The sequence below is a fragment of the Microtus pennsylvanicus genome, chromosome 1, assembly GCF_037038515.1.
Source record: "Microtus pennsylvanicus isolate mMicPen1 chromosome 1, mMicPen1.hap1, whole genome shotgun sequence".
Taxonomy (NCBI): Eukaryota; Metazoa; Chordata; class Mammalia; order Rodentia; family Cricetidae; genus Microtus; species Microtus pennsylvanicus.
This window is the reverse complement of record NC_134579.1, coordinates 147539709-147565406: the sequence shown is the minus strand read 5'-3', so window position 1 is coordinate 147565406 and position 25698 is coordinate 147539709. Positions and strand designations below refer to the sequence as shown.

Below are 25698 nucleotides of genomic sequence, written 5' to 3'. Positions count from 1 at the left end.
AGAAAATTGAGACCTCAATATTCTCATGCTTTCTAAAGTATTAAACACATGGCATGGCCCAGAGATGTTGTTATATCCTGGCCTGGGGCTGGAGTCCCCCGGGTGGTTCCTGGTTGAGTCCTGCCCTACCTGACCCATGGTATAGCTCATACCTGTGGCTGTGTGGTGGCCCAGGTACACCCCAAGTCTTCCTGTGTCCATAATGCACTTATTACCTCTCATACCCTTCCCCACAACACATCCATTTCTTCTATTGTGAATTTTCTAAGCCGTTCATCTATTATTGAAAAACAAGTTTGTGGCAAAAAGGACAGCCCAAAAAATCAATAAAGAAACAGATATGAATGTCCCAAGGCTCATGGACATTACTGATGCATCTGCTCACCTTAGACGGCGTTGTCATTGAGGAAGAGCACACCAGGAACAGGCCAATGATGTTGGAAAAATACACTAAAGTCTAAAGGAGAGGAACATTCATCTTCCCATCTTTCTCCCTTGACTCATTTTTCCCATCTGCACTTGTTATACTCCTTCTCCTTACTGTGTTTGTGATTTATCACCTGACTATTTTCTTTCTTTTAAAGACAGGTTATCAGGTAGTCCAGGCTGACTTCCAATTTGCAACTAAGGATAACCTAGAGCTACTGTTCCTCCTCCCTCCACATCCTTAGTGCTGGCATTCTGGGTGTGTACCACTATACCCAACTTACATGGTGCTGGGAACCAAACCCAGAACCTCATCACACTAGGCAAGGACTGTCCCAACTAAGGCACATCTTTAGACACTCACTGGTCATGCACTAGTGTCCAGGAACATGTCTTCCAAGACATTCGTTTCTGTTGTGATTTCAGAGTGAACTTGTTGATTTGAAATATTGTAAATGCATGTAAAATACTATGTAACCTTTTAGAACGAGCTATTATGGTTTATATCTGTTAAGCCACTTATGAGCTAAAGGCTTTGTCTGCTGGAGGTCCCTCTGTGTGCTGTGATTACCAATAATGAATAGAGAATTGCCTTGGCAGAGTGATAGGGGAGAACTTGTGTAGGCAGGGAAGACAGAACTGAATGTTGAGAGAAAGAAGGCATAGTCAGTGAGACGCCATGGAGTCATCAGAGTCAGACTTGCCAAACATTTGCCAGTAAGCCACTGCCATGTGGTGATATACAGATTAACAGAAATGGGTTAAATTAAGATGTACGAGTTTGCCAATAAGAAGATAGAGCTAATGGGCCAAGCAGTCTTTTACTTAATAGAGTTTCTTGTGGTTATTTTTGTGCTAAGCTAGCTGGTTTGCCAACATGAACAAGTAGCCAATTCTCCTACAGAGAAGTTCTGGAAACTTCAGAAGGTATGGCCTAACTAGAGGAAGTATATATTTGAGGGATTGTGTTTGGTGGCTGGGTCTTGGACCCTTGGAAACTTCTTCTTCTTCCTCCTCCTCCTCTCTTCTTCTTCTTCTTCTTCTTCTTCTTCTTCTTCTTCTTCTTCTTCTTCTTCTTCTTCTTCTTCTTCTTCTCTCTCTCTCTCTCTCTCTCTCTCTCTCTCTCTCTCTCTCTCTCTCTCTCTCTTCCTACCTCTCTCCCCTCGTTTGCTTCCTGTCTTTGGTGGGCAGATCACTTCTATTTCACTGTGATATAATTAGTTCTTATAAGATGAGGGACATGGAACCATCTTATCAAGGGCAGCAATCCCCAAAGCTATAAATTGAAAGTTTTTCTGCTCTTTAAGTGGTTATCTTGGGGAATCCTGCCACAGTAATATGATGTCAAACCAACTAACATGACTGTAGTGAAAATTCATCAAAGGCTTCATTTTGAATGCCCAATAATAAACTCCATAGGACAAGAAAGTATGTGGGGAGTCCTCCTGCAGTTCAGGACACTGGAGGATTATAGAGATTAAACTGATTGTCCCTTTATCAAGCTATGACAGGACACAGATCTGCTTTGTTTTGTTTCTTAGTTTTTTGTTCCTAGTCAAATGAATACATTTGAAAGCCTAGTGACCCATGGAGAATATGTCATTGTTCTCTTTAGTCTGGGCAGAGTGCTGGGATTCCTCAATCCACAATGCTGAGTGAACCATCTGACCAGCTCTGTCACCAAAGGAATATACCTATATATGATAAAGGAAATATACAGCAAGCCAATTGCCAACATCAAAGTAAATGGAGAGAAAATCCCAGCGATCCCACTGAAATCAGAAATAAGACAAAGTTGTCCACTTCCTCCATATCTATTCAGTATAGTTATTGAGATCCTAGCTACAGCAATAAGACACCAAAAGGAGATAAAGGGGAAAAAGTCAGAAAAGAAAAGTAAAACTCTCATTGTCTGCTGATGATATAATAGTTTACATAAGCGACCCTAAAAGTTCTACCAAGGAACTTCTCCAACTCACAAACATTTTCAGTAATGTATCAGAATACAAGATTAACTGAAATCAGTAGCCCTCCTGTACACAGATGATAAATGGGCTGAGAAAGAGATCAGAGAAACGTCACTCTTTACAATAGCTACAAATAACATAAAATATCTTGCAGTAACTCTAACCAAACAAGTGGAAGACTTGTATGACAAGAACTTTAAATCTTTGAAGAAAGAAATTGAGGAAGATACCAGAAAGTGGAAAGATCTCCCATGATCTTGGGTAGCTAGAATTAACATAGTAAAATGGCAATCTTACCAAAGCAATCTACAGATTCCATGCATTGCCCATCAAAATCCCACCAAAATCCTTCACAGACCTTGAATAATGGTATTCAACTTCATAAGGAAAAGCAAAAAACTCAGGATAGCCAAAACAATTCTGTACAATAAAAAACTTCTGGAGGCATCACAATCCCATATAGTAGAGACTTAAAACTCTACTATTGAGCTTCAGTATTGAAAACAGCCTGGCATTGGCATAAAAACAGAAAGGAGGTACAATGAAACTGAATCAAAGCCTTGGATGTTAAACCATTCACCTTCAAAAACCTGATTTTTTTTACAAAGAAGCAAAAAAATAATCAAATGGAATAAAGAAAGAATATTGAAGAAATGATGCTGATATAACTGGATTTCAACATGTAGAAGAATAAAATTGATCCATATCTACCACTATGCACAAAACTCAAATCAAATTGGATCAAATACCTCAATATAAAACCAGTCACACTGAACATCATAGAAGAGAAATTCAGAAGTATCCTTGAACGCCTGCCACAGGAGACCACTTCCTATAATTGACCTTACTAGCATAGATATTGAGAGAAGCAATTAATAAATGAGAACTCCTGAAAATAAAAAGTTTAGTAAAGCAAAGGACACATTCAACAAGACAAAAGGACAGCCTACAGACTGGGAAAAGATCTTCACCATCTCCACATCAGACAGAGGTCTGATCTCCAAAATATACAAATATCTCAAGAAATTGGTCATCAAAAGAAAAAAACAATCCAATTTAAAAAATGGGGTACAGACCTAAACAGAGAACTCTCATCAGAGGAATCTAAACTGTTGAAAGACAAGGAAATGCTCAACATCCTTAGTCATCAGATAAACGCAAATCAAAACAACTCGGAAATTCTATCTAAAACCTGTGAGAATGGCCAAGATCAAAATTACTGATGACAGCTTATGCTGGAGAGATTGTGGGGTAAAGGGAACACTCCTTAATTGCTGGTGGGAGTGCAAGCTAGTACAGCCCCTTTGGATATCGGTGTGTGTTTTCTTAGAAAATTTGAAAAGAACGTCCTTGAAGATGCAGTAATACCACTTTTGGGTATATATCCAGAGGATGCTCAATCGCACCCAAAGGACATGTGCTTATGTATGTTCATAGCAGTATTGTTTATCATAGCCAGAACCTGGGAACAACTTAAATGCCCCTCGATCGAAGAATGGATAAGGAAAATGTGATACATTTACAAAATGGAGTACTGCATAGCAGAGAAAAGTAACAACATCTTGAAATTTGCAGGCTAATGGATTGATCAGGAAACATCATTTTAATAAGGTATCCCAGACTCAGCAACACAAACATAATATGTACTCACGCATAAATCATTTTTAAATGTAAAGCAAAGAAAACCAGCCTAAGAATCACAATCCCAGATAATCTAGACCCTAAGAGAGACACATATAGATCTAATCTACATGACTGAGGTAGGAGGAACGCGGGCCCCTTGTTCCATTCTACTGCCCGGCTAGCTTATAGCTGAAATAACCACACAGAAATTAATTAAATTACTGTCTGGCCCATTATATCTAGCCTCATATTTTTTTTAAATGTGTGTTTACCACGAGGTCGTGGCTTATTAGGAAAGATTCAGTGTGTCTGACTCTGGTGACTTCGTGGCGGCTCCAGAGCTAGCAGAAATAGTACTTCCACCATTTTGAAATTGGAGAGAGGTGGAGCCAGCATCTAGAGCAGCTGCAACCAAGCTGCTTAACATTTTAAATGCTCTTCAAGGCGGTAGAGAATCTTCAATTACTCCCAGTGGTATACTCAAAAAAAAGGTAGGGATCTGAACAGAGAACTTTTGAGAAAGAAACAACTAAAAATATATCTCAAAAAAGTGTTATATATCACTTATACTCATGAAATTTTTTTCAATTTAAAACTGCTTGAGAATTCTTTTCCCACCAGCCAGTATGATAAAAAGCAAAAGAAACAATTGACAACACATGCTGATAAGGATGGGGAACTTTCATTCACTGTCAGTGGGATAGTAAGTGATGAAGCCACTATAGAAATCATGTGAAAATATTTACCATATGACACAGCAAATGTCATTTACAAAATATTCATCACAGCAGGGTATGGTGGCACGTGCCTTTAATAAAACATATAGGAGGCATAGGAAGGTAAATCTCTGAATTTGAGCTAGTCTGGTCTACACAGATAGTAGATTTAGTTTCAGGAATGGCCAGATCTTACCAAGGAAAGGTTGTCTCATATATATTACCAAATACCTATTTTTCTAATGGTAAATATCAGTAATCTTTGCAAGACGATCTTTGAAATCCATATGCATATTTCCTTACACATGGTAAAAAGGACTGAAATTAGTCGTTAAAGAATGTTCTTTATTTCACTTTTTTAAATTTCATTTTATATTCCAACCAATCCTCTGTCCCCTTGTTGCCTCCCCTCAGCCCACTCCCTTGCCCCTCCCAAAGTATAGGGTTTCCCATGGGGAATCAATAAAACCTGGCATATTAAGTTGAAGCAGGGCCAAGCTCATTCCTCCTCCCATCTTAAGGCTGAGCATGGCATTCCACGATAGGGAATGGGCTCCAATAAGCAAGTTCATGCATCAGGGATAGATTCTGGTCCCTCTGCCAAGAGCTCCTGAGATAGGCCAAGCAACACAACTTTCTCGCACATGCAGAAGGCCTAGTTCAGTTACATGGAGACTCCACAGCTGCAGGTCTAGAGTTCACAAGTTTTCACAACCTTGGTTCAGCTCTCTCTGTAGACTTCCTTCTCACCTCTCTTGCTTATACTATAAACCCTTCTGTCTCTCTTTGACTGGATTCCCGGAGCTCGGTCTGGTGCTTGGTGGTGGATCTCTGCATCTGGTTCTATCAATTACTGTATGAAGGCTCTATGATGGTAGTTAGGAGAGTCACCAATCTGACTACAGTGGAATCTACTTCACTCACCCTCTCCAATATTGCTAGGAGTCTTAACTTTGGTCATCCTTGTGGATTCCTGGGAATTTCCCTAGGACAAGTTTTCTCTCTTCAATTCAAAAAAAAAAAAATGAGCTGTTTATTTCTTCCTCTAAGAAGAAATTTTATTTTGGGCAGAGAAGAAAAGGATAAGTCTCTTCTGGGGGATCAAGTTCAATTAGAAAACTGTCAGTTTTGAAGTGTTGGATTTTATTTTCCTGTTTTTTTGCATGTAATATATATTGGAGGATAATGTGTATGCATGCGCCAGTATTTTTGTGCATGCACAGAGTGTATGCTCATGCACATATATGTACCAATATTTCCCTGCCCTGTGTTAAGTCCTAGGTCCTCCCCGCTCTGTCCATGTCTAGGAAGGTGAACATCCAAACTGGCTAGGCTCCCACAAAGCCAGCACATTATGTAGGATCAAAACCCATTGCCATTGTCCTTGGCGTCTTATCAGCTCTCATTGTTCGCCATGTTCAGAGAGTCCAGTTTTATCCCATGCTTTTTCAGTCACAGTCCAGCTGGCCTTGGTGAGCTCCCAATAGATCAGCTCCACTGTCTCAGTGGGTGGGTGCACCCCTCGTGGTCCCGACTTTTTGCTCATGTTCTCCCTCCTTCTGCTCCTCATTGGGACCTTGGGAGCTCAGTCCAGTGCTCCAGTGTGGGTCTCTGTCTCTATCTCCATCCATCACCATATGAAGGTTCTATGATGATATGCAAGATATTCGTCAGTATTGCTCTAGGATAGGGTCATTTCAGGTTCCCTATCCCCAGCTGCCCAAGGAATTAACTGGGGACCTAGGCTTGGGCACCTGGGAGCCACTCTAGATTCAAGTCTTTTGCCAACCCTAAGGTGGCTCCCTTAACTAAGAATTGTGCTTCCGTGCTCCCCTATCCAACCTTCCTTTATCCCAATCCTGCTTTTACCCCAAGTTTCCCCCTTCCTCCCCTTCTCCCTTTTCTCTCCCCATCTCCCCTTACCCCCATCCCACCCCACCCCCAAGATCTCAATTTTCTCCCTGGCAACTTTGTCTACTTCCCATAGCCAAGAGGATAACTATATGTTTTTCCTTTGGTTCACCTTCTTACTTAGCTTCTTTAGGATCACCAATTGTAGGCTCTGTGTCCCTTATTTATGGCTAGAAACCAATTGTGAGTAAGTACATCCCATATTCATCTTTTTGGGTCTGGGTTACCTCACTCAGGATAGTGTTTTCTATTTCCATCCATTTGCATGCAAAATTCGAGAAGTCAGTGTTTTTACCGCAGCATAGTACTCTAATGTGTAGATATTCCACACTTTCTTCATCCATTCTTCCATTGAAGGGCATCTAGGTTGTTTCCAGGTTCTGGCTATTACAAATAATACTGCTATGAACATAGTTGAACAAATGCTCTTGTCATATGATAGGGCATCTCTTGGGTATATTCCCAGGAGTGGTATTGCTGGATCCAGGGGTAGGTTGATCCCGAATTTCCTGAGAAACCGAAACACTGATTTCCAAAGTGGTTGCACAAGATTGCATTCCCACCAGCAATAGATGAGGGTACCCCTTCCTCCACAGCCTCTCCAGCAAAGGCTATCATTGGAGTTTTTTATTTTAGCCATTCTGACAGGTGTAAGATGATATCTCAAAGTTGTTTTGATTTGCATTTCCCTGATCGCTAAGGAGGTTGAGCATGACCTTAAGTGTCTTTTGGCCATTTGAACTTCCTCTGCTGAGAATTCTCTGTTCAGGTCAGTGCCCCATTTTTTAATTGATTAATTAGCATTTTAAAGTCTAGTTTCCTGAGTTCTCTGTATATTTTGGAGATCAGACCTTTGTCTGTTGCGGTGTTGGTGAAGATCTTCTCCCAGTCAGTAGGTTGCCTTTTTGTCTTGGTGACAGTGTCCTTTGCTTTACAGAAGCTTCTCAGTTTTAGTTGGTCCCATTTATTCAATGTGGCCCTCAATGTCTGAGCTGTTGGGGTTACATATAGGAAGCGATCTCCTGTGCCCATCTGATGTAGGGTACTTCCCACTTTCTCTTTTATCAGTTTCAGTGTGTTCTGACTGATAGTGAGGTCTTTAATCCATTCGGACATGAGTTTTGTGCACGGTGATAGATATGGGTCTATTTTCATTCTTCTACAGGTTGACATCCAGTTATGCCAGCACCATTTGTTGAAGATGCTTTCTTTCTTCCATTGTATACTTTTGGCTCCTTTATCAAAAATGAGGTGTTCAAAGAAAGAAGCCGAGAGGGCGGAAGGCGCCCTCCCCGCCGCTGGGCCCGGGCACCGGGCGCCGGGCCGGGGTCCTTCCCGCCGGCTGTGAGTGCGGCCGCTTTGTTTGCCCCTGCCTCAGCGTTGAGGGGGGTGCGCCGGGAACGCGGCGGCAGGAAGCGCGACCGATTGCACCGGGGACGCGCGGGGGACCCAGGAGTCCGGCCGCCGCGAGGGCCGCGTGACGAGACCGCGGAGGGACCCGGAGCACCGCCGCGGGTCCCCGGTGGCGGGCCCAGGGCGCCCGTGAGCACAGACCTCCCGTCGACGGGGGGCGATGTTCCCCTGGCCAGCGGGCTCTTCGGGCCGCCGGGGCATCCCGCCTTTGGGACCAGGGCCCCCGCAGTGGGCGACCCCCAAGGCTGCTCCATGGAGACTCTGTGTCCTCCTCCCCGCTTGACAGTGCCCGCGTCCCCGCGGGGGTCTCCCTGCTCGCCCACGCCCCGGAAACCGCGTCGGGGGACCCCGGAGTTCTCCCCGCTGTGCCTGCTTGCCCTCGCCTTCTGCGCCCTTGCCAAACCCCGGCCGTCCGCCCTGGGCCTGGGGGCTGGAGAGCTGGCGCCGCGGACCCCGGTACTGCTGGGCCCCCCGGCCTCGCCATGCACCGGCGGCAGGGCTGTGGACAGTCTGAAGCACCTCGGGGAACAGGCCGGGCCACCGAGCGACGTGAGCTCCGCGGCCCGCGAGGATGCAGGAATCGCGGTGTGCCCAGGCGGCGAAGAAGAGGAAGAGGGTGGAGGCGGCTTCCCGCACTTCGGTTCTGGTTCCTGCGCACCTCCCGGTTGCTGCCCTGCTCCCCGGCGTCCTCGGGATTCTCCGACCAGCTCCGCCTGGTCCCCGCCCAGGCCAGCCCCGAGTCTGGAGTTCCAGCCTGATGCAGCTAGCAGTCCGCCTCATGAGCCCAGCTCCCAGCTTCCTCCGCCACCTGCGGGCCTCTCCCCGGAACCTGCGTCTCCGGAGCAGCCTGTGCCGGCCTCGGCGGCTGCATCTGGTGGAGACCCTGCCCCTGCCGCGCCCGAGGCACCCGCGCTCAGCCCTTCGACGGCAGACGCAGCGCCGGACGCGCCCAGTGATCTCCGCCAGGAACATTTCAATCGCCTGATCCGCCGCTCGAAACTTTGGTGTTATGCGAAGGGCTTCGCCCTGGACACTCCAAGTTTGCGCCGAGGGCCCGAGCGGCCGGCAGCCAAAGCCCGGGTAGCAGCCAAGAAACGCCGGCGGCCAGCGCCGCCTCCGCGCGGAGTGCAGCCCCGCCCGCCCGTCCCGACGCTCCCCACCTCGAGCACCTTTAGCCTCCTCGACTGCTTTCCCTGTCCACCAGCCCTGGTGGTGGAAGAGGACGGAGACTTAGGGCCGGCTTCCTCGCTTCGCCTCCAGGGAGACGAAAAGCCTCCGCCTGCCCACCCGCTGTGGAGGTGGCAGATGGGAGGACCCGCTGTCCCCGAGCCCGCCCCCGGGCCTCAAATCCTGGTGGGTCAACTTGGAAGAACCCTGAGCTTTAGACCTCTTCTCCGGGTTGGGGCCCCGGGCAGTCTGAGGACTCCAGGAGGGAGCCTTGATTCTCAGATTTGTCTGTCTTTTTGCATTTTACGGACTGTGTGCCGAGAACCGCAAATGACAGTGATCTTCAAGCACCTGAGAGGTCGGGGTGATAGTCCCTCATCTCGACCAATGAACCAAGGGATGGCTTCCGGAAAAGCCTTAACTGTAGAAGGCTGCATAACCAGCCCCATCCCTGCCCTCTCAGCGGGCGACCAGGGTCTTTATACCCCAGGGGAGCAAGGCGGCAACTGCCCAGAGACCAAAAGAAAGGGACGGAGGGAAGGACCTTGGTGATGGACAAACCGGTTGTTTCCGCGTTTGAGGGCCAGTTCAGGGACATGGGGTTGCTGTGGGGTGGGAAAATGATTGACAACTCCCTGGGGGCATCCTCTACCCCCCACGGTTCAGACCTTTAACCCTTTACACCCCCTTTTCTATTCCTAGTCCTTCTCCCCAAGTTCAGGTGATTCTCCCGTTGATGAGAGCCTCAGTCTCAACCAGCAGGGTTGAGCAACTTTACCCTTTTGTCCAGTTTTTGGGGTTTCCCTTGCCATAAGGTTTGATGAGTGGAAGAGTCCTCCAGCCCCACTTCCCTCCTCCCTTAAAAGAGGAGGGCAGAGGGCCTAGTTGTGTGGCCCAAGGCTGGTTTATCCACGGGAACGGGCCAAAAATTCCCTGGGAAGATAATGGAAGGTGGAAGAAATCAATAAAATCAGATCAAACAAAAAAAAAATGAGGTGTTCATAGGTTTGTGGGTTAAAATACGGGTCTTCTATACGATTCCATTGGTCGACTTCTCTGTTTTTATGCCAGTACCACAATGTTTTCATCACTGCAGCTCTGTAATCGAGTTTGAAGTCAGGGATGGTAATGTGTACAGACAATCCTTTATTGTATAGGATTGTTTTGGCTATCCTGGGTTTTTTGTTTTTCCATATAAAGTTGATTATTGTCCTCTCAAGATCTGTGAGGAATTTTGATGGGACCTTGATGGGGATTGCATTGAATCTATAAATTGCCTTTGGTAGAATTGCCATTTTTACTATGTTGATCCTCCCAATCCAAGAGCAAGGGAGGTCCTTCCATTTTCTGGTATACTCCTCAGTTTCTTTCTTCAATGCCTTAAAGGTCTTGTCAAATAGATCTTTCACTTCCTTGGTTAGGGTTACCCCAAGATATTTTATGCTGTTTGTGGCTATCGTGAAAGGTGAAGCTTCTCTGATTTCCCTCTCTGCTTCCATATCCTTTGTGTATAAGAGGGCGACTGATTTTTTGGAGTTGAGCTTGTATCCTGCCACATTACTAAAGGTACAGCTGTAAAAGTTCATTGGTGGAGTTTTGGGGGTCGCTTATGTACACTATCATATCATCTGCAAATAACGAAACTTTCACTTCTTCCTTTCCAATTCAAATCCCCTTGATCCCCTTATGTTGTCTTATTGCTATGGCTAGAACTTCAAGCACTATATTGAAGAGGTATGGTGAGAGTGGACAGCCTTGTCGTGTTCCTGAGTTTAACGGGATGGCTTTGAGTTTCTTTCCATTTAATTTGATGTTAGCTGTCGGCTTGCTGTATATAGCTTTTATTATATTTAGGTATGACCCTTGTGTCCCTCATCTCTCCAATACTTTTATCATAAAGGGATGTTGAATTTTGTCAAATGCTTTTTCAGCATCTAATGAGATGATCATATGGTTTTTTTCCTTCAGTTTATTTATATGATGGATTACATTGATAGATTTTCGTATGTTGAACCAGCCCTGCATCCCTGGGATGAAGCCTACTTGATCATAATGGATAATTTTTCTAATGTGTTCTTGGATTCGGTTTGCCAGTATTTTGTTGAGGATTTTTGCATCGATGTTCATGAGTGAGATTGGTCTATAATTCTCTTTCTTGGTTGAGTCTTTGTGCGGTTTTATTATCAGAGTAACTCTAGCTTCATAAAAGGAATTTGGCAGTGCCTCTTCTGTTTCTATATTGTGAAATACATTAAGGAGTATAGGTATTAGCTCTTCTTGGAAGTTCTGGTAGAATTCTGCATTGAAAACATCTGGTCCTGGGCTTTTTTTGGTAGGGAGGTTTTGATAACCTCTTCTAATTCTTCACTTTCGCGACTCACAGGTCTATTTAGACTGTTCACCTGGTCCTGATTTAACTTTGGTATATGATATTTATCTAAAAAAGTATCCATTTCCTTTACATTTTCCAGTTTTGTGGCATATAGGCTTTTGTAGTAAGATCTAATGATTCTCTGAATTTCCTCTGTGTCTGTGGTTATGTCCCTCTTTTCATTTCTGATCTTATTAATTTGCAAATTTTCTCTCTGCCGTTTGATTAGTTTGGATAGGGGTTTGTCAATCTTGTTGATTTTTTCCAGGAACCAGCTTCTTGATTCATTGATTCTTTGGATTGTTTTTTGTGTTTCTATTTTGTTGATTTCAGCCCTCAGTTTGATTATTTCCAGTCTTCTACTCCTCCTAGGTGAGTCTGCTTCTTTTTTTTCTAGAGCTTTCAGTTGGGCTGTTAAGTCTCCAATATGTGCTTTCTCTGTTTTCTTTAAGTGGGCACTTAGTGCTATGAACTTTCCTCTCAGGACTGCTTTCATAGTGTCCCATAAGTTCGAGTATGTTGTTTCTTTATTTTCATTGAATTCAAGGAAGACTTTAATTTCTTTCTTTATTTCCTCCTTAATCCAGGTATGGTTCAGTAGTTGACTGTTCAGTTTCCATGAGTTTGTAGGCTTTCTGGGGGTAGCATTGTTGTTGAATTCTAACTTTAATCCATGGTGGTCTGATAAGACACAGGTGGTTAGTAATAGTTTTTTGTAGCTGTGTAAGTTAGCTTTGTTACCGAGTATGTGGTCAATTTTCGAGAAGGTTCCATGAGCTGCAGAGAAAAAGGTATATTCTTTCCTATTTGGGTGGAATATTCTATAGATGTCTGTTAAGTCCATTTGCTTCATTACCTCCATTAATTCTCTAATTTCTCTGTTAGGTTTCTGTCTGATTGACCTGTCCATTGGTGAAAGAGGAGTGTTGAAGTCTCCTACTATTAGTGTGTGCGGTTTGATGGCTGCCTTGAATTTTAGCAATGTTTCTTTTACATACGTGGGTGCTTTTATATTAGGGGCATAGATATTCAGGATTGAGATTTCTTCCTGATGAATTTTTCCTGTTATGAGTATAAAATGTCCCTCTCCATCTCTTTTGATTGATTTAAGTTTGAAGTCAACTTTGTTAGAAATTAGTATGGCCACACCTGCTTGTTTCTTAGGTCCATTTGCTTGATAAGCCTTTTCCCAGCCCTTTACTCTGAGTAGGTGCCTGTCTTTGTGGTTGAGGTGTGTTTCTTGTAGACAGCAGAATGTTGGGTCCTGTTTTCGTATCCAGTCTCTTAGCCTGTGCCTTTTTATAGGTGAGTTGAGTCCATTGACATTAAGTGATATTAATGACCAGTGGTTGTTAACTCCGGTCACTTTTTAAGTAGTAGGGTTTGTGTGTTTCCCTTCTTTGAGTTGCACTGGTGAAGGGTCTCTAGATGTCTGAGTTATTGAGGTCTTTGTTGGACTCCTTGGTTAGTGATTTTCCTTCTATTATTTTCTGTAAGGCTGGATTTGTGGCTACGTATTGCTTAAATTTGTTTTTATCCTGGAAAATTTTGTTTTCTCCATTTATGGTGAACGAAAGCTTGGCTGGATATAGTAGTCTGGGCTTGCATCCATGGTCTCTTAGTTTTTGCAGTACATCTATCCAGGACCTTCTGGCTTTCATGGTTTCCATAGAGAAGTCAGGTGTAAGTCTGATAGGTTTACCTTTATAAGTAAGTTGGCCTTTTTCCTTTGCGGCTCTTAATATTCTTTCTTTATTCTGTATATTTTGTGTTTTGATTATTATATGACGAGGGGATGTTTTTTTTTGATCCAGCCTATTTGGGGTTCTGTATGCCTCTTGAACCTTCATAGGTACATCCTTCTTCAGGTTGGGAAAGTTTTCTTCTATAATTTTGTTAAGTATATTTTCTGGACCGTTGAGCTGCACTTCTTCTCCTTCTTCTACTCCAATTATTCTTAGGTTTGGTCTTTTTATTGTGTCCCATATTTCCTGAATGTTTTGTGATGAGAGTTTGTTGGACTTGCTGTTTTCTTTGATCAGTGCGTTTATTTTCTCTATGTTATCCTCAGACTCTGAGATTCTTTCTTCTATCTCTTGTATTCTGCTGGTTATGCTTGTTTCTGTAGTCTCTATTCGTTTACCTAGATTTTCCATGTCCAGCCGGCCCTCTGTTTGTGTTTTCTTCTTTGCCTCCATTTCATTTTTCAAATCATGAACTGTTTCCATTATCTGCTTGATTGTTTTTCCTTGCTTTCCTAGGGTATCATTCACTGATTTACTCAATTCCTCGAACTTTCTGTTATACTTCTCATCCATTTCTATAAGGGCGTTTTTTATATGCTGTTTAAGGGTGTCAATCCCTGTCATGAAGTCAGTTTTTTCTCCTTCTTCATGATTAAGGTGTTCATGTCCTCCTGTTGTGAGGTCGCTGGCTTCTGGTGGTTTCGTGTTGTTCTTCAGATTGTTGGGTGAATTCTTGCATTGGCGTCTCCCCATCTCTTCCTTCCAATATTCTCCTATGGATCTTCTTTTACAGGATCAGGTCTTCTTGCCAACTGATGTACCTTCCAAGTGATGTCACTCCCCCGTGCTGTTTCTCCTGGAGTCCAGTTCCGATCTCCTTGCTGCTTGGTTAGCTTCCAAACAAAGGCCTACCCTGCTTGCTGCAGGCAGGTTATGGAGACAAAGGAGCTACCACCTTCCCCTTTGCACTCACCTTCGGGTTCAGTCCCAGTGCCCAGGCAGGCTGAACAGGGAGGCACTCTGCTCCAAGAAGGGAGGGATGGAGGGAGACAGGGGGTAGGGGGATCTGGATGTAAGCTGGATGGGATAGGAAGAGAGAGGAGGTACCGGGCAGTGTAGCCCTGTAGGTTGATCAGGAAGTGTAGGCGGGCTGTTCCCAGGTGCCGCAGCACTCACTCACCACAATGATGTTTCACTAGGTGCCCTGATCGCAACTCCGTGCTGCTTGGTTTGCTTGCAGACAAAGGGCCTACCCTGCTTGCTGCAGGTGGGCTATGGGGACAAAGAAGCCCCCGACCTCCCCTTTATACTCCGCTTTGGGTTAGGACCCAGCGCCCAAGCAGGCTATGGTTTTTTTTAACTATTTTTATTATGAAGCTCTGGGCACAAGGAAATATGCAGACCCCTCGGATATGTTAATCACCACTGCTTGGGTAAGGGTGTAAGTGTTTTTTACTCTAACAAGTTCCAGAGATAGTCAAGGACAAAGAGAAGGGATTTACTTTAGTTTCCATTTTAAAGGCTTTAGTTCTGATTGGTTGTGTTCACTGTTTTGGGCCTGTGGTGAGATAGCCCCTTGTGGTGGCAGCACGTGACAAGCCCTTCACTTGTACACATATGAGAGAGGACAGACTGGGCTCTCAGTGTCTCACTCAAAGGTGGCAAGCCTATGTGAAATCCTCCCTCCAGTCTCCATTTCTTATAGGTCCCCTCTGTTCCCCAAAGCACCATGGGCTGGAGTCCAAACCTTTACCACAGAGGCCTTCTGAGTATATTCTAGATGCACACTACCATAGCAGCCAAGAGGGGGAATTCAGACCAAAGCAAGATCTTTAACACACCTGGAAATAATGACTGATGGGAGATGTCAAGGCCAGTACTGTTGTGCCTCACAACCAAAATTCAGCTTAATGGTGTTCTAAGTGATGCCTCAGGGCAGGTTACAGGGACTGCATTGCTCAACTGGAGAGCAGGCTGATCTATTGTTGGTCCAGCTCTCTCCATTGACTCTCCTGATTCCTCATCACCATGTGATCTCCATCTCAAGGACTCCTGATACTGATGAGGCTGATTCTGTAGGGGAGCCAAGCAGATGGAGGTCACCCAGACTTAGGCTTTTACCCTCCAAAATTTGCGGCCAAACCAAACCGCTTCTTATAAATTATTCAGCCTTGGGTATTTTATTCAACAACCTGAAGCTAACTAAGATAGCAAATGTAAAGAAAAGTCAAGTCTTTTTTATGTAAGCAAAAGAAGAATAAATGAGAGAAATACACTATGTTTCTCTAAGGAAGGCTCAGTGTCGTAAAGGCAATATTTCTCAAATTAGCTCATTAGTGTAAATTAGTAAACAAAACTTCTATGTTTGGTGAAAACATAGTTTATTCTATAACTAATCTGAAAGAATAAATAGAAAAAACAGTCAAAATCTGAGGATTAAAAACATAATATAAGGATAGTTATATTATTAGCACAAACTACAAAATTCCAGAGACACCCCCCTAAATGTGACCCAGAGGAAAGTAAAGCTGTCTCAGAAAACAGATTAGAGAGTGCATAGTAAACACAACAGAAACGAGCCTTTTACACCACCAGCAAGAATAGGAAGTTGAAATATTGTGACAATTAATGATCCACTTAGAAGCAAAAGGGAAGAATGAGAGAGAAATATTAGAGTATGTTGCTTTGTAATCTTGGGTTGGAGGAGTTCTTTCTTATTGTATAACAAAGCCTCAGACGGACAGATTTAAGAGTACAAATTCTGAATGTCTGTGGAACAAAAGACAGCTGTGGAGAGTTTAAAGATGAGTGGCAGACACAGAGGAAGTATCATGATGCCTGTAGCAGACAGCGATTACTATCTACACTGTAAGGGCTGGGTAGAAATTGGACCAAAGGTATTGGGTTTGTTAAAAAGATTCTTGCTCACATCACAGGCATACCTTCAACATCACTGGGAATCTCAGCTGGAAGATCACCCAGCAACTCTTCTCCAGTGATCCAGGAACATGGATGGATTTTCTGTCATCTTACGTGGTTCCCAAGACTGACGTAGGGTGCGCAGCAGCCCTATATTGCCATGACAACAATCTTCATCCTTGACCCAGCTGGAAGGGCTCTCATTTCCAAATATATGTCAAGCCAAGGTCCCCACATTGATGAACAGTCAGTGTGCATAAAATGTGGTCAAAACAGAAAAAATCTCACCCTTTGGCCTTTGAGTTATTGCAAAATATTGACCGAGTGTGTTTTGGTGGTGTCAGATACAGGGTCTCCCCCCACATGGAGTGTGTCCAGAGCATGCTGGGAACAAACCCTAAATAATCCATACCTGTATCATTCAGTCTGCTCTATGATGGAATATAGGTTGGTGGGCAGGGGATATAGGAAACGTTTTCTAGGTGAAGCGTGTGGAAGATGAGATTTTTCTGCATTTTGACCACATTTTATAGCTTCTGTGGCTCTTCATCATTGACAAGAATATAGCCTATCTCCATGGAAATCGACTCTTGCTGTTGCTTTTCTGCGTACCCACCTACTGTCTCCTAGCCATACAGCCCCACTGTGGGAACCACTGGTGACTCCATCAGGACATCTTCTCCAGGCTTTTGAAATCATGGGGTTTTTATTTTGTTGTATTCATATTTTATGTGCAAAATGGGCCTCTGTGCCCAGCTCAACTTACATACTAGTCAAGTTTATTGCTTCTCCAGAAAGTTCGAGGTCAAATGTCATTGAAGAGCATTGCCTGACTATCCCTCCTCTCCCTGACCACATTAAATTTCCCTGCCATCCAGTCATCCTTCTTCTTTCAGGTTGTTTCGTAAGTTCACAGTTTTATTCTCAAAAAAAAAATTTAAGAGAGAGAGAGGGAGGAAGGAAAGGAGAGAGAGTGGGGAAGAGAGGGAGGGAGAAAGAGAGAGAGAGACAGAGAAAGAGAGAGAGAGAGACAGAGAGAGAGACAGAGAGAGAGAGAAGAACGAGCAGGGGAGGGTGTTAAGACTGGCTTCAAGAAGAGTAATGAAAATTAAGACAATCAATGCCAAGTCATAGCTTCAGCTCATCCTGTCTAATAAGCCTGTGTCCTCCATCACATGGTCCTCTTCATGAGACTCTTTCTTTCTGCCCCCTTATTTGATGGTCCCTGTTCTCGGGCTGATTCTTAGTGTGTGTGTGTGTGTGTGTGTGTGTGTGTGTGTGTGTGTGTGTGTGTGTGTGCATATGTGCACACAAATCCTAGAAATGGAGCTTTGGTTGGTAAAGGTAGACATACAGGTGGTTCAAAGTCACCACACCTGGGTGTTGGGAATTGAATTCAATCTTCTGCAAAAAGAGTCCATGCTCTTAATGACTGAGGCAGTCCTGGCCATGGCCTTCCATTTCATGGGTGCTGCATATCAAACTCAGGTCTTCATGTTTGCACAACAAATGCACTGCAGACTGAGCTGTCTGAGCTGAGAGATCAGTCCTTGCTCCCTCGCCCTGGCGTCTTATTCTGCTATTGGATCAGATCCAGAGGGGATGGTTGCTGGAATTTTCTTTGGGCTGACAACCAGCTCCCAAATAAAGACATACAGATCTTCCACAGCCATGACCACAGCTCCAGCTCTACTCTTGAAATTTCTGCCACCACAAGGGCCTTCTTCAGCATCCAGATCAGTCTTGGTAGTGCCTGAGCTCTGCAGTGTTTCTGTTGTTGTCATTAACTGTGAAAGTCTGGAGGCCCAGGTGTCAAAGGGGTGCCTCCTAGACTATCCCCCTGCCTGAAGACACTGGCCTGCCTCCAGAAATGGCTGTGAAGTGGTGAGGATCATTGCTCAGGTGGTAGGACACTTTTCTATTACGCACAATCGCTGGGTTAGATCCCCCCACTGCATGTACCAGGTAAAGTCCCAGCACTCAGGAGGTAGAGGTGGGAGCCTTAACCATGCAGTTCAGTGGTTTTCAGCCTTCCCAGGGATGTGACCATTGATATACTTCCTCAGCTGTGCTGCCCCATCCTGAAATATTTTATTGTTACATCGTAACTGAAATTTTGATACTGTAATAAATTGTAGTGTAAATAGATATAACTTTAAGGGGCTTATGTGTGAACCCAGGTAGAGAACCCCAGAAATAGTAACTTAAAGGTCAATGTGGAATAACATGAGTACCCGTCTGAAACCCAAACCAAACCAAAGATGTTCCCCTCTCTACCCAAAGACAGAGACATCCTCATCAGGTACCCTCAGGCATCTGACACATGATAAATGGGGTGATTTTCTCTAGTGATTTCAGGCTTCATTGCTCTGAGACACAGACACCTCCCACGCCAGAGGGTGTGTTTAAGACACAGACACTTCTGCTCCTCAGAGACCACAGACTAGCAGGACAAGTGTCCTCTGTAGGGTTGGCTTAAGAGCATGAAATGGAAGCCAGACTGGTCAAGGCTTTCCATAGGACCTCAATGTTGTTTCTGTCACAGATACCCTGAAGTGAGCTCAGAGGTTGCATCACATCTAACCTCTGCTTGGTGTCACCAGGGAGTCCCTGGGGAACCATGGGGACATATTCCAGCCTGCCATTTTCCACTGCATGGTGAATGTTCCCCAAGCAATCTAAAGGGAAGAGAACAGAGAAGCCCGAACCCTAGCTCTCCAGGGACATCTGTCCCAGGACATAGGGGGCAGATGCCAGACAAGTCTCCATTCGGGATCTTATTATCTGTTACTGTTTCCTTTGTTTTTCCTGGCATACAACACTGAAGGGTGAAGCTACGGGGGCCCTCAAAAGAACAGGCACCATGCACACAGGATCCCACGTGATCTCTGTCACCAACAGTGCTGAGATCAGGAGCTGTACTAAGGCAGCTGTGGCCCAACTGCATAAAAGCAAGGAGTTGACATCCACTGGGCATTGACCCATGGCTTCCATCTGTACCTGGAAATTTGGGGCTTAAAGCAGTGTGACACCACACTTGATGAAAGAAACTGAAATTAAGTGTGAAAAGTTGGAAATTAATTTTTTATTAACAAACAATATATTTGAAACAATAGTGAATATAAACAATGGATAAACTTTGAAAATTATGGAACTAATAACAAGAATAAATAACATCAAAATAGCAAAACCAAAACCAAATGAACCATAAACAAGCATTTAAAACAAAACTCAAACAAAATAAAGCTAATAATAATTAGCATTTATCACTAAATATTGATAGAACCTACTACACCTACTACAGGCAAGTGCTTGCCTTGGAGAAACGCTAGGAAGATAGTCACAATTTTAATGGCTTTTTCAAGATTCCTGGATCCATTCCACATAGGAGCTTATATGTCATGTTATCCCAAGGTGGAGTCCACTTGCTGGTAAATGTAGGCTTCTGAGTAATCTTTGTCTCAGGATTTCTGTATCTCAAGTATATTTTTGATGCGTTCTTCCCTTCTCGAGAACTGAGTCAGCGGACACATGAATCAGATTAGGTGTGATCACCTGGAGATCAGCTGGAATTTCCTTCACCGCTGAGTTCCCAGCTACAAGGGGTGTCTTTTAGTCTGTAGGCCTTGATCCTAATGTGACGAACATGTGTAGAAGGTGTTTGTGGCTTACTTTGGCTTCCTCAGGTCTCTCAAGTGGTATGATCAAAAAAAGAAAAAAAATAATAATCTAGGCCCAGAAGCAGCCATGCTGGGTCACTGGCTAGGCAAACAGAACCTATGACTCAAGGGTAACCAGAACTGAAGAAGAATATATGTTCTTAGAATTCAGTATTGCTGGGGATGGGACTCAGCACCTAGTTCTTCTTGGAGATCCTTCTGCTGGTGGCTCTCGTCCTGGGCAGTGGCCTGTTCCAGATGAGTCTGCGGAGTTTCAGACCTGGAAGAGAAAAGCAGTTTAAAAAAACAGACCTGCCACATTAGCTGAAGATGCTTCCTCAGTTCACCTCAGCTCTGCTGGACAGTGAATTTATTCTTGTGACTGATATCTTTGTTGTTACTCACAAGGAATAAGATCCCAGAGTAGATGGGCCGAAAACTTTGCTCAGTATTAAACTGAAGTCATAATTTCAAATAAACACTGTTAGTGTGCATTCTACTAGACAGAAAAGGGTGTTCTCCTATAATTCAGGGATATCATTTTGTAAACAGCAACAGCATATTGACACTATAGTCAACAGCACGTGAGAAATGCATGAGTTGTACATGAGCTATTCATCATTTTATAGATAGCCTTAAACTGCCTGCAGCTCAGGTCCCTGCACAAGGGTGTGTGGCTAGCTCAGTCCTCATGCCCAGAAGGAACCTTGAACATGAACAACATGCAGATAGAGCCTGTCGTGCTAGAGCAGCATTTCCTGAGATGTGTGCCTGAGAACGTTGTCCCTGTCGGTCCTCAGGGACCAAATAAAAACTGGTGCTTTCCTAGGGACTAGAGCTGGGAATCTGCATCCTGGCTTTGGGAGTCGGTTACAGAACACACCCGAGAAGGTTAGGATCTTCCCTACAGCCGAGTCATCTGCCTGGGTTCTTCCTGGTAAGTCCTTAACCAATTCTATCCAGAGAGCACTTTTCACAGGAAGTTGGCAAATGTTACACAGAGCAGTGTTAAAGATGGAAATCTCTAATCTTCATTGGATTTTTCTAAATAAAAACGCGAATTTTACCATGCCCCTTGATGCACACCTATAAACCCAATATCTTGGAAGGCCATAACAGGCAGCTCTCTGTGAGTTCAGGGAAAGCCTTAGGAGAACTCTGTTTTCAGAAGGAAGGTATAGAGAATAAATTCTACAGACACACTGAATATCAAACACAATATATGCTGGACGGAATTTCTTGTTACTGGACCAGCTCAGTTCTCTGAGGTCTTCTGTTCCCTGCTCTAGCTTGTAGCCTCAGAGATGGACAGAATTGATATTGTCCCCAAGTCCATGGGCCCCCCTTGGCTCTACCTTCTCTCCCCAGTCTGGCTCCTACCTCATCTGAGAGACCTGAAAGTGATGCTGCAGCTTTTGGACCAAGTGCTTTTCCTGCATGACCATTTCCCTCTGCTTCTGCAGGAACTGAGAGCTTTCTTCCAATCTCTTCAGCTCCTGTTTAAGAGAAAATTGTGTTCTTTGTTGAGGGTTAGAGACAGTCATACATATCTAAGCACAGAGAAAGGATCCCAAGAACTTGCTGGTCAGCTAGGCAGGTTAAACAAAAGCATCTGGGGAAGTAAGAACCCCAGGATTCTGGTACAGACTGATAGCAACACAGTGGTCTGAACTGGAAACTGCACATGTTTGATGCACCCCAACACCCACATCCTTACACTACTACACACACATTTGTGCGCTCACACACATGAAAAAACACATGCGTGCACTCACACTCAAACCCACAAGGAGTGCGTGTTAAAGAGAAATATGGAAAATAGAAGGTCGCAGAAATAAACATCATGGTCAATGTACAGTTGAGTTTAGAATAACCACACCAGTTCTTTCAGGAAAGTCTCACAACTCAGCCATAATTCCTTGGGGACTAAAATTATTGTGAGAAAAGTGATTTTCTTAGACTATATTGATGTGATTACAGAAATTCTTCCGCCATAGGACCAAATCTCCCACCTTCCACCACCAGCTTGTCAAAAGCCCCGAGATGATCATCCAGTCAACCACACATTTTAGTCTGGAAGGGAGAACAGTCCAGCACAACTCTCAGAAAACAGGGCTGACAAGCTGCTATTCAAGCTTCTGTCACTGTGAACCAAGAATTCAGGGAAGCAAAGAGAACACATTGGGATGCAGGCAGAAAAGGGAAGCCAACAGGCCACGCAAATCCATGAGTAAGAGAAGCACTCTGTTGGCCCTGGCACAGGGATCTCCACCTTATAAACTGCTTCCCACCTGCGATGGGACATGATCCCTGCCAAACAAAAAAGCAGCAGGACCAAGAACTCACTCACTCTAAGCTCTGTGCCTAGAAGGTTACCCATCATAAATACAAGTACATGTGTGATATGTTATTGACCCATTTCCTTCTCTGAATTGCAGCTTCGAGCAGAGCAGAAAGGAAGGCTTGCCCGTATTTCAGATCTCCATAAGACAAAAGCTTCCCAGAAGTCCTTGTGCATGGACACTGAAGGGAATGTCTGGAATATATGAGGTCCGTGACTAGAAGGGAGTATGGGTGAGTAAGTTGATGGGTTAAACACTGGTGGTTGGATGGGTAGAGAGGTAGTCAAATGGGCAAATAGTACCAGAGCTTAGCCTGACTTGTTGCCGGCCCCTACCTGTTGTTGCTGGATTTTGAGGTAACTGATCTCTTCGTCTTGGTCATTAAGGATCAATTTCAAATCCTCCAGGTGGTACTTCAGCACAGTCCAATTATTCTGCAGTTTCCTTTCCTCCTGCCTCAGCTCATCCACCTTCTTCTTTAGCTGAGTCCTTTCCATCAGTAGTCGGCTGTGCCGATCCCTGCAGACAAACTCTGCATAGTAAGGCCCTGCAGGCCTCCTCCTGCTACCCCTGATTTCTGGGAAACAGCACCCCAAAAGACCTCATGTTTCCTAGATTAGGTAGCTAAGAGTCTGATATAGTCATAACACCTACACTTCAGAACCCAAATGAGAGAACAGGTAATGCCAGAAATTATGAAACTACTATTGAAAACTCCAACACCTAAAAGGATCCATGTCCCTTCAGTAGAAGGAGTAGTTCCCCAGCTGGCCTAACTATCTGTGGTAATGGGGAAACATCAGCATGTAGTGGGCAAACACAATCAAAGGGAGGACAAGTTACTCAAGGTGAGTACAATCTATCTACAGATTCAACAGCCCCAGACCTGTAAAGAATGGGCCTGAGCTCCAGAAGTTCAAGGCTGCCTGACATTCCCCTGAGAGTGTAAATACCTTTTCTATCTACAGGCTCTTGAGGCCCTAGGACAAGGTGGCAGGGGCTAACAGTCTCTTTCACACTTAGCAAAACTGAATCCAAGAGACACAAGTTTAAGAGTTGCTTACATAGAAGCAAAAAAGCTCGAACCAGAGATGAAGTCACTCCATCCAGAGAAAAAGGAAGTCAGAGATGGCCATTCCACAAGTTTTGTTATCCATGTCCAGATGGACACTTACCGATAGAAGACTGTCTCCTTGCTCAGCAACTTGAAATTATCCAAGGTCTCGGTGTTTTCACTCACAAAATGGTTTAGCTCCATCATGATCTCTTTGTGATCCATCTTTACCTTCTCATACAAAGCATTTGGCTTGTGGTTCTTGTAGGGACTAGAAAATGGGAGAAAAGACCCCATGAACATAGGCTTCAATGATCACAGGAACTGAAGTTGTATCCTGATCTACCATAGCACAGCAGATGCAAGATTCTGGTGCCTATGTAGTGGGACCTCCTGGTGCTTTTAAACTTGTTATTCTGATCCCAGCACAGCTGAGGCTAAACTTGAGATGGAAGCTGCACTGACTGCATGAGCTCACTCAATACGACTAGATGGTAAGTCAGGTTCTCTATGCTACCAGGAGTCTCTCTCACATGTCTCTGTTCACCAGACATTGCAATGACATCTCTCCTGTTTCAGAACACTGATTTTGGGTCCTGTTTGACAATCACTGAACAGTTAGAGCACATCATTATGGTTTGGAGTCTTAAGAGAAGGAAGTGATATAAACTCCCCTAGGAATTCCTAGGTGCCACCAAGGTGAGCATGTAGGACACAAGCTGTCCTGCTTTAAGTGGGCCTCCCAGGGGTCAGCACTGGAAACTTCTGGAAAGTGGGAGAAAGATATCATGAGAAACCACGGCAGATCACTGACTCCCAGAAATCAGGAACACACAAATCTCCAAATGTGTATGTTCACACATATCCACAGGAGAGTAAGAGAAAGAGAGAATAAAGAGAGCTAGAGAGAGAGAGAGAGAGAGAGAGAGAGAGAGAGAGAGAGAGAGAGAGAAAGCATCATATATATATATATATATACGGAGAGAGAGAGAAAGCATCATATATATATATATATATATACAGAGAGAGAGAGAAAGAAAGAAAGAAAGCATCATATATACACACACACACACACACACACAGAGAGAGAGAGAGAGAGAGAGAGAGAGAGAGAGAGAGAGAGAGAGAGAGAAAGAGCGCTCTATGGTCTAATGGAAGTCTGCACAAAACTAGAGTACCTGTGATGAGACCCAGCTCTTCCAGGTAAACACTGAGATGTTCCAGTCAAACCAGGCCCCTCCAGCTGCTACCTAGGGCTTCTAGCACACAATCACATGCTAGGAAAGTAGATCCTCCCCACACAATAACAGCAGGTAGTAGTACCTCATGCAAGCCACCGCCTGTCAGCTCCTTTCCAAATGCATGCTAGGAACTACACATTACCTGCCTCAATCCCTGATTTTTGTGGCTGAGACCAGAAGCCCTGGTTTTCATTAGGAGAGAACAGAAAAGGTAGAGGCCACATCTCATGGCCACTGTCACTCACGGTCTGCCTGTACCCTGAGAAGAATTTAGGATATGAGGTTTGGCACAGCCTCCTACAAATCGAGAGTTCAAAGGCTGAAGGTGAGGTTGACATTGCCTACAGCCCCATGAAGTTTGAAACAATGGATACCTATTGTCCACGGCTCCATCAGTGAGGATCATCAGCAGGTCTTTCAGGTCATTTCTTTCCCTGGTCATCAGTTGCAGCTCTGTGGTCAGTCTCTCCTCTTCCTTCTTTATCTGCTTCTTGCTCAGGAGCATTGGATGGGATGCTGGCTCTGTAGAGGTTTCTGTGTATAGGTATAAAAAAGGTGAAACTGCATAGTCAAAAGGCATAGGAGATTGACAGACCATCCTGAGTCCCAAACAGAAAATTGTGTCTGAAACCCAGTGACAACCAAAATATTCTAGGCCAGGTTGACAGGCCCATGTGTGGTTCTCAAATCTCCCATCACCCTAGAGATGTGGCTCTGTAGGCATCCACAGCTTATTTCGGCCTCCCTATAATTCTTCAGGTGACTACAGAGACCACCTCTTCATGAATATTCACAGAAGAACAGGACGCAACATGGTCCAGAGCCCTGAAGCCTGCTGTGATTTAGAAGCCATGAGAAAAATGGCAGAGTGGACAAGCAGTCAGATGTTATGAGGCGGCCAGGTCTCATTGCTGGTTACTCATGGCCCATGCTGTGGATTGGAAAGTCAGGCAGGGCTCCATCATGGTCAAGAGACTCACCCAGTCACCCATTGACAGCCCAGATCATTGAAGCTGACACTCAGTAGCCATTCTCTGCTCTGGTTCCATAACTCTGACAGAAGTTTGGTTACCCTGTGATCTAAATGCCATCCTCAACTGCTGATTCAGAACCCTAAGGGGGTCACTGTCAGGGAAAGGAGGTC

The 25698-nt window shown here is 44.4% G+C and overlaps 1 protein-coding gene and 1 pseudogene across 1 annotated transcript in view; both read left to right on the top strand.

Annotated features, from left to right (window-relative positions):
- Positions 1–25698, top strand: part of LOC142856908 (vomeronasal type-2 receptor 26-like) — a 151860-nt gene that overhangs the window by 68814 nt on the left and 57348 nt on the right. The window lies entirely within an intron of this gene.
- LOC142860626 (elongin BC and Polycomb repressive complex 2-associated protein-like) lies at positions 7818–9539 on the top strand (annotated as a pseudogene).